The following is a 13,694-nucleotide window of genomic DNA, read 5'->3' as shown; positions in this document are numbered from 1 at the left end:
AAATGAGATCTCTTGGTTTCATGGCTCTCTCAGGTTCCATCTTCCCCAAATTCTTAAGAACAAGAACAGAGATGACATGCTTGTTTGGAGGTTCTAGCAGAGAAGTGCAGCTATCTTATATCTTTGAGTCTGAAGACTCTGCCGTACATTCCTCTTATCTGGGATAGTCATTCTCTTCCACTGAAGGAGGGATGCTCAGGCAGCAGGGAGCGAGGTTTCTACCCCTTGAACATAGATTTTAAGTCACAGATCAAATGGAATTGATTTGTTAGGTCCAAAATCAATTAACACATGCTAAAATCAGTGAATTGTGCGTGATGTATTTTCACAGCGACAGTTGAAAATTTGAGATGTTGATTGACACCAGCATTATTAAAGAGGGTTATTGCTCATAAAAGCAAATGGTATATTTATTTATAATGTAGACATGTTTCTAATGTCTCTGGCTTAAATTTATAGAAAGACTGTAATTTTGAATTGAAAAGATTTCTGAGCCACTGCACACATATTCCAATACAGGAGTTCTCTCTAAAATTAAGTTCTGTCATTTGTTTGCATACGTTGTGTGTGTGCGTGCGTGTGTGTGTGGCACACATAAAAAGGGTAGGGTTTCATTCACATCGTCAAAGGTGTTCTTTCAAAACACAACCCTACAGATGTCTTAATTCCTGTAATGATCTGGGGGAATGACCTTGTGATACAGGAGGAAGAGCCACAGACGGGGCAACCCCCAGTTTTTTTTTATATATATATATATATATATATATATATATATATATATATATATATATATATATATATATATATATATATATATATATATATATATATATATATATATATATATATATATATAAGATTTTTTACAACCCCTGGTAAGCCCCAATTATGGGAGGAAGCTAACTGCTTCCATCATCTGTCTATCGGCTCGTCACAAGAGTCCATCACGACAGAAACCCAATTTTTTTTTTTTACTGTTGCCTTTGTTATATTTGTGTTTTTTTATTTGTGCTGATCTCCCTTTATTTATTTAATAGCACAAATAAAAAACCATATATATATATATATCATTCCACAAAAGAAGAGATGGGGAAACCATTTTAGAAGGGCCCCTCCCTCATTTTCTGTACAGTAAAAGGAGATCAGGGAAAAGTAGAGAGCCAGTTTGGTTTAATGGTAAAGGCACCAGGCTAGAAACCAGGAGACTGTGAGTTCTACTCCCACCTTAGGCATAAAAGCCCGCTAGTGAATTTGGACCAGTCACTGTTTCTCAGCCCAACCAGAGGTGGTACTCAGCAGGTTCTGACCAGTTTTGGAGAACCAGTAGCAGAAATTTTGAATAGTTTGGAGAACCAGTAAATACCACCTCTGACTGGCCCTGCCCCATCTATTCTCTGCCTCCCGAGTCCCAGCTGATCGGAGGGAATAGAGATTTTGCAGTAATCTTCCCCTGTCAGACCCACCAAGCCACACCCACCAAGCCATGCCCATAGAACCAGTAGTAAAAAAAATTGAATCCCACCACTGAGCCCAGCCCATGTCACAGGGTTCTTATTGTGGAGAAAATAGAAGGAAGGAAAGAATATTAGGTATATTTGGCACCATGAGTTATAAAGGAAGAATCAAAATCAAGTAAGTAAGTTAATATGTACGTACGTACGTACATACGTACGTACGTACGTACATACATAAGTAAGTAAGTAAGTAAGTAAGCCACCACAAACAAATATCTGGTGTACACTAGAGAAGCTAATTCGACCTGATTTGTCCCGTGAAGTTTGAAGTAAGACATTTGCCCAACTTAACTAACAAGTTAATCTGTGCATAAAAATGAGCTCCTCAATGAACATGTTTTTTTCATGAACACTTGGGGTAATGAATATACTAAAATAGGTTTTTTGTTTTAAAGGAAAGAATAAAAAAAACCACAAGCCCAATAAGCTTTCAGATATCTTAATTTTCCCCATGTGAGGCATCCCTTCAAGGTTAGTGCTTTTCAGCCATTCATTATTCAAGTTGCAGCAGGATAATAATACTGTAGCTCTGCCTTAAAAAAAAAGATTAAATCCTCAACTACACAAACTATGGCTTGATATCACTGCTGCTTCTTTCATATTGGAATGTGTGACTTGTTTTAAGATTAAATTAATGATCAAAAGCAATGGCAGATGTCAGTCCCTGGAGAAATGATAGATTGTGCATTTTAATCTTCAGAATGAGTTGGGAAAAATAATGGTAGGGATCTTTTGTATGCATTTTTTAAAGAAGTCCAAATAATCTCCCTGGTTTGTTTTCTGCTAAAATGTATCATGTGTTGTACTTCTAAAAAGTGTACCATGCACACTATTATTACAGGTAGTCCTTGACATACGACCACAGTTGAGCCCAAAATTCCCATCGCTAAGCAAGTTAGTTGTTAATTGAGATTTGCCCCATTTTACAACCTTTCTTGTCACAATTGTTAAGTGAATCATGGCAATTGTTAAGTTAGAAACACAATTGTTAAGTGAATCTGGATTTCCCTTATTTTTCTCTGGATTTTGCTGATCAGAAGGTCAGAAAAGGTGATTGCATGACCCCGGGACACTGTAATGTCATAAATATATACCAGTTGCCAAGCCACCAAATTTTGATCATGTGACCATGGGGATGCTGCAACAATCATGTGAAAAACTATTGTAACTCCCTTTTTTGTGCCATTGTATCTTTGAACAGTCCCTAAACAAATGGTGATAAATCAAGGAATACCTGTATTATGGTTGGTTGCAGAGTCATCCAGTTCTACAACAACTTGCCGCAGACAACTTGTCGCAGCTAACTTGCCATAGCCAAGTTGCTATGAGACAATTCACCATAGCCAACTCGCCACGGGACAAGAGTTCCACTAATATCAAAGAAATAGAATAGAATAGAATCATTAAAGAAAGAATGCCAAAAAAGGGACAAAATGAAATGTGAATGACAGAAATTAAAACAATGTTTTAATTACTGTATTTTTCGGAGTATAAGACGCACCAAGATTTTGAAGAGGTAAATTTTAAAAAAAGTTTTTACACTCTGCAGACCTCCCAAATCCTTTGCACGCCTCATTTTTTGTGAAAAATGAGGCATGCAGAAAGTTTGAGTGGCCTGCAAAATGCTCCTGGGGGCTGGGAGAGCACAAATAAGCAAAAAACAGCCTGTTTTTCATGAAAATGGGCCCCATTTTTTGCTAAAAAAGGGCATGTATAGCCTCTGGAGGCTTGTAGAGTGCTCCTGGGGGCTGGTGGGGTAAAAATGAGCAAAAAATGGACTGCTTTTCGCTCGTTTTTGTCCTCCCCAGTCCCCCGGAGAACTTTGCAGGCCTCCCAAACCCTCTGCACGTGTGAAGGGGGTGGTGTTTCGGGAGGCCAAAAATGCTGTATTCAGTGTATAAGATGCACCCAGATTTTCACCCTCTTTTTTGGGGGGGGGAAGGTGTGTCTTATACTCCAAAAAATACTGTATTTTAAACAAATAAATTGAGTTGTCCCATGGTGAGTTGGCCATGGTGAGTAGTCCTGTACCTTGAAGGCCTTGATGAATTGGTCGCAGCAAATTGTCCAGGGTGAGTTCATTCAGGCATGTTGCCCATGGCGAGTTTGCTGCGGTGAGCTGTTTGGAATGGAATTAGCATTTTCCCCCCACTTATCAAGAGAGGAAGATGTTGCTATTTAATAATATCTATGATGCTGTCGCAGGATGTAAGTTGTTCCAAGTAAAGCTGCCTTTTGTAATTGACTGATAGTGACTTTGTCAATGCCAATGGTATTCAAGTGGTCTCCAGATGTTGCCTATTACTATTGGAAATATCTTTGCTATTTTGTAGCACAAGTGTTCTTTTTGCAGGTATTTTGTGACTTTCTCCAGTACTTTCTTTTCTCTTCTCCTGTCTCCTGATATTGCAATGTCCACTATCCAGACATTTTTTTAAAATCTTCCTTATCAACAATTGTTAAATTTTGGGTTTTGTGTGGCAGATGCTTATCTGTTTAAATTCTAAAATTCAAGTGCAGTTTAGCTTTTCCATTTTCTTTCACTTTGTCTATTTATGGTCCCATCATAAATATGATGAGCAGGCAAATGGTGTTTCTTGCACATCTTCCAGTGCACCATTGTTGCTACTTTGTCACTGTGTTGTCTCCAGTCAGTTTATGCCATCTTCTTGCAACAGCTAACTAAGTGATACACTATTTCTTCAGTTTCTTTCATAGGAGACATTTGCTGTCTGTTGCTGTCTTCTCAATTTTGGCTTTGTACACATTTCTTCTTAAGGTTTGGTGTTCTTGTGCAACCAAGATTATTCTCTTTTCCCTGCTCTTAGCCATTGCCAGATCTTGATGTCTTCTATTTTGACTGCTAGTTTTCTTATGTATTGGCCATATCATACTTTGCCTTGCTATATCTTTTTTCTGTTCTGTATTTGCTCTTTCTTGTAGGCTAGTTTTTGTCTCTGTGATATTCAATAAGTCTACTTGGTATACAGGTAGTCCTTGACTTATGACCACAATTGAGCCCAAAATTTATGTTGTTAAGTGAGATATTTGTTAAGTGAGTTTTGTCCCATTTTATGACCTTTCTTGCCACTGTTGCTAAGTGAATCACTTCAGTTGTTAATTTAAAAACAGGATTGCTAAGTGAATCTGGCTCCGCCATTGATTTTGCTTATCAGAAGGTTGGAAAAGGGGATTATATGACCAATTGTCATAAATATGAGTGAGTTGCCAAGAATCTGAAATTTGGTTGTGCGACCATGATGATGCTGCAAAAGGCGTAAATGTGAAAAACAGTCACTTTTTTCCAGTGCTGTTGTAACTTTGAACAGTCACTAAACAAACTGTTGTAAGCGGAAGACTACCTATACTAGTTTCAGTGCACCATTCTTCATGCCCAAGTATTTGTAGAGATTGTCCATCCAGATGCTTGATGCTATTTTTATAGGGCATCTTGGTTCTTTCATTTTTTTCCACTATTTTTCCTCTTTAAATGGTAAGGGTGGCAAATTCCATTGCAATATCTTGGCTGCATTTTAAGTGTTGAAAAGGAATTCCATTTCAGGTGATGTTTTCCGATACAGCTTCAGTTCATCCATGAGGAAGTGGAATAACCTAATAGATGCCTTTGATGTTTGATAGTCATGTTCAATATTGTTGACAGTGGAATCAATGTAATAACAAACGGTGGTGTGATAGTGAGTCTTGAAATTTTCCACTCTTTATGTTAACTTCTCTCAATCTATCATCATTGACTAGCAACTGTGCCTGCTATTGTGCCATTGATCTTTGCACAAAGCTTCTGATATTTCTACTGATTCCTGCTATTTTTAGGCACTTGACTCTCCGGGCATGTGGCAGGCGGTTGAATGCCTTCTTCTAATAAATCCAAGCTACCTTCAAGTTGATCTTCCTTCTCTTACAGTTTTCTAAAATCATCTTGTCCATTAGAAGCTATCCTTTGTTACTCTGCTGTTGGGCAGGCTCTTTTCTCCAAGTGGAAATAATTTGTTTTCTTCAGCTAGATGCTGTTGGATTGCCACAGTACCACAGTAGCTACCAAATGAAAGCAAACAGACAATTAGCCTTTAGTTGTCTGTTTTGCCCTTATTGTTGGATCTCTCAATTAAGAGTTAGGCTTTGTCAGATGTTAATGCATGTTCAATTTCACTTCCTTGCAGTATGTTTGCTTGTTTAGTTATTTATCAAATGTATATGGCTGCACATCTCACAGAAAGTGATTCTGGGTGGTGTACAACAATCCAAACACATTAATCCAGCTCAACGTTATTAAATGGCTTGGCCATGACTAGGCGTACAGGAGGCAGACATTTCAACAGAAAACCATGCAGTTCATCTTCGTCTGGTGCTGATCAATCTTTCTTTCCTTTTTCCCCCCTGCCATTTCTGCTGTTATTACCAGTTCTTTCATTTCAATTTCATTCCTTTTTTCCTTTTCTGCCTCTTTTATCTATGCTTATTCTTGTTGTATTTCTTTGGATTGTCCCCTAGCTATGCCTAGAACTAGAACTCTTCTTGGCTATAGCTGTTATTGCTGCTTCGTTCTTTCCGGTACTTCCTTGGTCTTCCTTGTCTCTGGCTGACATTTCTTGATCAGGTGCTCTTTGGTTTTCTTGTTCTTCGAGTTCTTTGCTTTGTCTGTTTTAGGATGCTGATCTTATTTTCCAATCTTATCTTCCATTTTGGTGATGTACTGTTCGTTTGTTCATTTTGCATCCCAAAATTTTGCATTTGTATTAAGTTATGATTGCAGCTATGCTGTACATCACTTGGTTTGTTTCTTGCAGTGAGCTGGTAATTATAGTCTATATTAAAGTATTGGCATATTTTAATACTTGTGCTAGCTGTTTCTTCAGAACACGTTTCAGTGTAGGCAGCCTTTTTCTGTTGTTTTCTGTTGTTTTAGGTGTTCACTTATTCCTTCATTTCAATTCTTCTTGTTTTCCAGATAGATTGCTTTGTTCTTTTTAAGGAGAAGGTAGAGTGGGTGCATGGTTTGGAAATGAAAATAGTTCAGTAGAGATGCTGGCATCCTCTATTGCTGAGTTCCTCTGGGTTGTATCTGTCTGAGCTACGTCTGACAAGGATTTTATTTCTTTGTCATTGGTAGACCTTAGCAGTTCTTCCAGTTCTATTTTGGGGAATATTTCCAATTCATATTATAAATCACCATTGGTCAGCTAGCCTGAGTTCTGGCATCTATTATTGCTGATTTTGGATGTCATTCTTTCCAGAACTGTTGCATTCTTTTCAAATATCTTCTTCTCATTGGACTTGATTTGTAATAGCGTTTTCTAAATCTTTGTATATTTGTGACGAGTAAGCAACTTTTCCTCCAGTAATCTTGTAGTTGCTGGCCATGGTTGTTCAGCTAACAGTCCTGAGTCCTGGAGCCCACTTGTTACCAGATGTTGAGGAAATCCATCACCTAGCATGGCCGCAGTCAATGAAAATTCTCAGTCATCCCGGTAGAGTTGCCTGGAAGTTAAGTCATGGCAACAGGATTTCTTTCCTTGTTAGTTCGAAATGTTTTGCTGCTTACCCAAGTAATTTGTTCAATCTGAGCTCAGACTGAAGAAGCTACTTCAATAAGCAGCAAAACATTTCAAACTAACAAGAAAAGAAGTCCAGTTGCCATGACTCAACTTCCAGGTAGCATGGTCCTTGTTGACCAAGGCAATAAATTGTCCAGTATGAGTTTCTGTAAGTTAAGTCACACCATGTAGTTTATAGAAGAGAAACTTTTTGTCTCACTCCTCTTATAAGACCTGTTCAGTATAGTTGAATCTCCCTTTATACACTAGTGGCTTGCTCTGGCAGGGTTGGTGGAAGTAATCTTGGGAGTTCCTTTCTTAGGCTATTGCTTACTGTTGTTTGGCAGGTCCTTGACCATTGCTTCTTGGTTGTTGGTCCATTTTTTCTTTTTCTTTCAGGTTGTTTTTAGACGTACTGTCTTTGTTTTCTTGCATGTGCTGTTCGAATCTTTAAAAAAACTGTTGATTTCAGCCAGGTAATGATCAAAATTAAGACTCTTTAGAGTTTATCACCTCCCCAGAACCCCATGCTCTGTTTGGATTCCTCAAGGAGTATCCCTTGTTGGGGATGAAGAAATATCAAGTTCAGGCATTCCTCAAAGTCTGCACCTGTTACAAATGAACTGAGAACTGGCAAAAGCTCTCAACAGCACTTGTGGATTTCTCTATCGCCTTCCCTATTTCCTAGACCAGCCAGTGGTAGGTTCCTACTGGTTCAGACCGATTCAGCTGAATCAGTAGTGGTTTGGCGGCCTGGGTTGCTGGAACCGGCAGTGATCTAGGCTTGCCATGCCCCTAAACCAGTTTTCCGGGTGGCGCCATAGGTGCTGCCATCTTGTTTTTTGCTTCTGCACATGCGCAGAACAATTTTTATGTTTGTGCAGCACATATCAAGGATGTGCCGCACGCACACGAGTGAACTCGCAGTAGTGCCTGCCAGAACCCTCCTCTGAGACCAGCCACTCCATTCCTACTCCAAGTGAGAGCTTTCTTACCATCATTCCGACACCATATGTTTTGAGATCACTGGTTTGGTTTGGTTTAATTTATTTCTATGCCGCCCTTTTCCCTGAAGGGACTCAGGGCGGCTCACAACTCAAAAAGGGAGGGGAAAATACAAACAGAGTAACAAGAACACAAAAACCATACATAGTTAAAAACACAGCAATCGTACTATTCGAAATGGGGCAGCGAGTCTTTAGCCCCAGGCCTGTCGGAACAGCCAGGTTTTAAGGGCTATGCGGAAGGCCTGGAGGGTAGTGAGGGTACGAATCTCCACGGGGAGTTTGTTCCAGAGGGTCGGAGCAGCCACAGAGAAGGCTCTCCTCCGGGTAGTCGCCAGTCGACACTGGCCGGCTGATGGAATTCGGAGGAGGCCTAGTCTGTGGGATCTAATTGGTCTAGTGGAGGTAATTGGCAGTAGGCAGTCTCTCAAGTACCCAGGTCCAATACCATGAAGGGCTTTATAGGTGACAACTAGCACCTTGAAGCGTACCCGGAGACCAACAGGCAGCCAGTGCAGCTCGCGGAGGATAGGTGTTACGTGGGTGAACCGAGGAGCACCCACGATCGCTCGCGCGGCTGCATTCTGGACAAGCTGAAGTCGCCGAATATTCTTCAAGGGCTGCCCCATGTAGAGCACGTTGCAGTAATCCAGTCTGGAGGTCACGAGGGCGCGAGTGACTGTTGTGAGAGCCTCCCGGTTCAGGTAGGGACGCAACTGGTGCACCAGGTGAACCTGGGCAAATGCCCCCCTGGTCACAGCTGACAAATGGTGTTCAAAAGTCAGCTGTGGGTCCAGGAGGACTCCCAAGTTGCGGACCCTGTCTGAGGGGCATACTGTTTGACCCCCCAGCCTGAGAGGTGAAACACTTGGCCAATTAGTAGGAGGGAAGCACAGCAGCCACTCGGTCTTATCTGGATTGAGTACAAGCTTGTTAACCCCCATCCAGTCCCTAACAGCCTTGAGGCCCTGGCACATCACGTCAATCGCTTCATTGAGTTGGCACGGGGCGGACAGATACAACTGTGTATCATCCGCATACTGGTGGTATTTTATCCCGTGCCGTCGGATGATCTCGCCCAGCGGTTTCATGTAGATATTAAAGAGGAGGGGGGACAGGACCGAACCCTGCGGCACCCCAAACGTTAGGGGCCTAGGGGTCGATCTCTGCCCTCCGACCAACACGACCTGTCCGAGAGGTAAGAGGAGAACCACCGTAAGACAGTGCCTCCCACCCCCACCTCCCGCAGTCGTCGCAGAAGGATACCATGGTCGATGGTATCGAAAGCTGCAGAGAGGTCAAGGAGCACCAGGATGGAGGCATGACCTCCATCCCTGGCTCTCCAGAGATCATCGATCAAGGCGACCAAAGCGGTTTCCGTGCTGTAGCCAGGCCTGAAACCCGACTGGAAGGGATCTAGATAATTGGTTTCCTCCAAGGACCGCTGGAGCTGAAAGGCTACCACCTTCTCAACAACCTTCCCCACAAAGGGGAGGTTGGAGACTGGACGATAGTTGTTTAGGACGGCTGGATCCAAAGATGGCTTCTTCACGAGGGGTCTCACCACCACCGCCTTTAATGCGGGGGGAAAGACCCCCTCCCAAAGGGAGGCGGCAACAACCGCCTGGATCCAGCCCCATGTCACCTCCCTGCTGTTAACAACCAGCCAGGAGGGGCACGGGTCCAGCACACATGTGGAGGCACTTACAGCTCTCATGGCCTTGTCCACGTCCTCAGGGGTAACAGCTTGAAAATCAATCCAGTGATGGCCTACCAGATTATCTCCTGGTGCCTCAGCTGGTTCTGCAAGATTGGAGTCCAGGTCCGCCCGAAGCCGAGCAACTTTATCCGCGAGGAATTGGACGTAGTCCTCAGCTCTGCCTTGCAAAGGATCGCTCGTGTCCCTCCTGTTTAGGAGGGAACGGGTTATCCTGAACAAGGCGGCTGGGCGCAACTCAGCGGAAGCAATCAAAGAGGCAATGTATGTTCTTTTTGTCGTCCTCATTGCCCGGATGTAAACTCTGATGCTGGATGTTAAAAGTGCTCGGTCTGACTCGGACTTACTGGATCTCCATCGTTGCTCTAGGCGTCTCTTTCGGCGCTTCATCTCCCGGAGTTCCTCAGTAAACCAAGGGGCCCTCCTGGATCCACTGCCTCGGATCGGCCGTAAAGGCGCAATCCAGTTAAGAGCCCCTGTCGCTGCTGAATTCCAGGCAGCAACCAGAGTCTCCGCCGGACTGCGGGCGAGAGTATCAGGAATAACCCCAAGCTCCATCTGAAAGCCCAATGGGTCCATAAGTCGCCTGGGGTGGAACCACCTAATCGGTTCCTCCTCCCTACAGTGGGGGTTTGGTCTCCGAAAGTCAAGCCTCAGTAGGTAGTGGTCCGACCATGACAGGGGTAAGATCTCACTACCCCTCAGACCAAGATCACAACTCCACTGCTCCAAGAGAAATACGAGGTCGAGCATGTGACCTGCCGAGTGAGTTGGGCCCCGAATTACTTGGGTCAAGCCCATGGCTGTCATGGAAGCCATGAACTCCTGTGCTCCATCAGAGTGTTCACTGAGCGAAGGCAAGTTGAAATCCCCCAGAACCATAAGCCTGGGAAACTCAATTGCCAGTTCGGCTACCGACTCGAGGAGCGAGGGGAGGGCTGCTGCAACGCTGTTGGGAGGCAGGTACGTTAACAGCAGGCCCACTTGACCCTTGAGGTCCAACTTCACCAGCAAGGACTCACACCCGACAAGCTCCAGAGCAGGGATCCTACGAGGTACTAGAGACTCTCGGATAACAATAGCCACACCTCCACCCCTTCCCTGGGATTGCGGCTGATGTAGCACCTGAAAACCCTCTGGGCACATCTCTACGAGGGGGACTCCTCCCTCCGGGCCCAGCCAGGTTTCAGTAATACATGCCAGGTCTGCCCTCTCGTCTAAAATTAAGTCCCGGCAAGGGGAGCCTTGTGAACTACAGACCTGGCATTTAGCGACAGCAGCCTGAAACCAGGGTCCTGATTAGTCACGCCACCTGGCCTTGGAGTGGGACTCATAGGGCCGGAAGGAGGGATCTCTGTAACGTAGTGAGCCCTCCTTCCCCGGTAATGGCCAGCCCTAAAGTCCCCGCCATATCTGCCCCTCCCTGTTAAGACCGTAATGCTCCGGCCCACTCCCGTGTCTATAGTCCCACCAACCACCCCTATGGCCCCCGCGTTCCCCGACAGGCCCTCCGAATCAGTCATCCTCTCACACAAACACAGCCACTCATCCATGCATTCCCCACATAGGTGAGTTAAAACACAAAAAATACAACAATAATGAGGTTAAAAAAGTGGGTACAATCATTAATCAAACATACCAGTCACACCGCATTCCTAAAAGTTTTTTTGCGCACTGCGCAAGAGAGGAAAAAAAAACTTAGTGTTCTTGATCTTCTCCTCTGCGGAGTCCAGCAAAAAAGGGCAAGGCCCAAGCGTTTGAAATGGCTGGAAGGGTTAATGTCAATTGGGGGGAGGTGCTGAGCAGGCCCCCTGCCCATGTCCTATTCGTCCCCTGCCTTCTCTTTCTGCAAAAATTAAGGTGCAGGATGGTATGCAGGATAGTGTCTGGGGGTCTCAGCGAGGCCGGAGGTGGATTCAAGTATCCCAGCTCACTCCAGAATGTTGGTCCTGAGGGTGAAGGCAGGGGTAGAGCCGGTCAAAAGGCGAGGACAGTCAGGCGTCTAAAAGGGGGGCTCCTAAAGCAACCACGGATAGCAGCGGCAATGGCAACAGGAGTCGAGAGGCAGGCCATGATAGTTGAAAGAGTTTAAGAGAGTTGCGATGGAAGGGGGGGTGCATTAGGGTCGGCAGCAGTAACAGTAACAAGCCTAACCCTTCGGCCCACGGCACCCCAGCATCAAACTCACCAACCCCCCTGGGGGCAGCACACCCAGCGTCTCAGCAGCACCTTATAATCAAAGATAGGACCGTGGCAATCCGGGTCCAAAGCTGAGCGCTGCGTCCACGATGGAAGGTGGAGGAAGGGGGGGCGCCCAGTTCAAAGGCCCAACGGCGCCACACAGAACAAAGGCAGAGCCGCGGCAGTCCAATGCAGCGCTGGAACTGCCATCCTCTAGGAACCACCATCCGCAAAAGGAGGGAGGGGAGGCTGTACGTCCCAGCGGCTCCGCGGCGTCTCACAAAAAAGGAAAGGCAAGCCGCGGTGATCCGTCAGCTGGAGACCATCTCCCATGCCGTCTGTAGGGGGGGAGGCCACCCGCAAACTTCTCAGCACCGCCCGACACCGCTGCGTCGCCCAAAGTCGTCCGAGTAGCGTTTCTCCAGGTGCTCGTTTTTCCAGCACCCTCTCAATATCCCCTTACCCAGGCTTCGCCCTTCAGCAGTCTGGCTACAGCAGAGACTCGTTTTTTTCGGAGTTTCGTTTCTCTTCAAGCCCAGGCGAAAAGCTCAGGCAGCCATCTTCCTCGCACATGCGCACAATGATGGCCTTTTATTCCAATCCCATCCCATCTTATATAAAGTCATCCTATTAGGTTTTGGAGTCTGTCCGCCAACTGCCACCTTCCTCTACCAAAGTCCTGGTACCTCACAGTTTCAAGGGGCAGGAAGTCCTTTTTTAAGGGGTCTAATAAATACACCAATACGGGTGACTTCAACACGTAATCTGAAACCCTGATTAATAGGTCTTCCTAACTCGAGACAGCGTCTTTGTTAATTAGAGATGGATGGGTTTGTAAAGTATGATTTTCACAATAATTGTATTGTTTCCAGTAGGATATTCTTTGGCCCATTCATGCAAATTGGCCATCTCAAAGTTGGATCCTTGCAATGCCTTTGGGGCTGGTTGAGAATTACAATTACTGCAGCAATAAAATTCCCGACAGGGATGCATTATTTTGCCATATAACGAGCACATATTGAACCATTGCTAAAGATATTTCTTAGCCACAAAGCTACTATTGAAAATAATTAAAAGACTAGGATTAGGAAAAAAACACCTCCATATCTCCATTTACACCAGCACATCAGGCAACTACAACATGAATGGTCAATTAGTAACAATGTAGAGCTGGGCTATCTCTATGGTAACAGACTATGGGCTTTTTCTCTAGCATCTATTTTATGATGGCCTTCCTCAGTCAGCAACTCCCATTAGTACTGATCTTTTTAAAATATAGTTTTTATTTTCTAGTGTTGCTTTGATATTAGTATTGGAAACTGCCCCAAGGCTTCATGAGAAGCCACCTATAAATAATTTTAATACATAAAATAGACAATTTGTGCCCTGTTGGATCAGTGTTTCAGATATATATCCTTACTTAAACAGAATTACCAAGGATGGGTCAAAAACAGTGGGAGCAATATTGGCTTCCTGCCAGCTTCCCCATTGAGTTTGCTTGTGGGAAAATCAGGAATCTCCCTTCCCAGCAGGCAGTTAAATGGCTACTAGGTGGAGGTGGGAGCAAGGCATTGCAAGACTGGCTGGGAAACTGTCACAGAACGTTGACAATGAAGATCATATGACCACAGCAGTGGCCCAACAATGCATTAGCAGCCAGTAGAGTGAAGCAGTCATAGCTTTCTCAAATTCCATTTGAGAGTCCTGGGTTCCAGATTTTGAATGC

Source organism: Thamnophis elegans, chromosome 2, assembly GCF_009769535.1.
Source record: "Thamnophis elegans isolate rThaEle1 chromosome 2, rThaEle1.pri, whole genome shotgun sequence".
NCBI lineage: Eukaryota > Metazoa > Chordata > Lepidosauria > Squamata > Colubridae > Thamnophis > Thamnophis elegans.
This window is presented reverse-complemented; position numbering follows the sequence as displayed.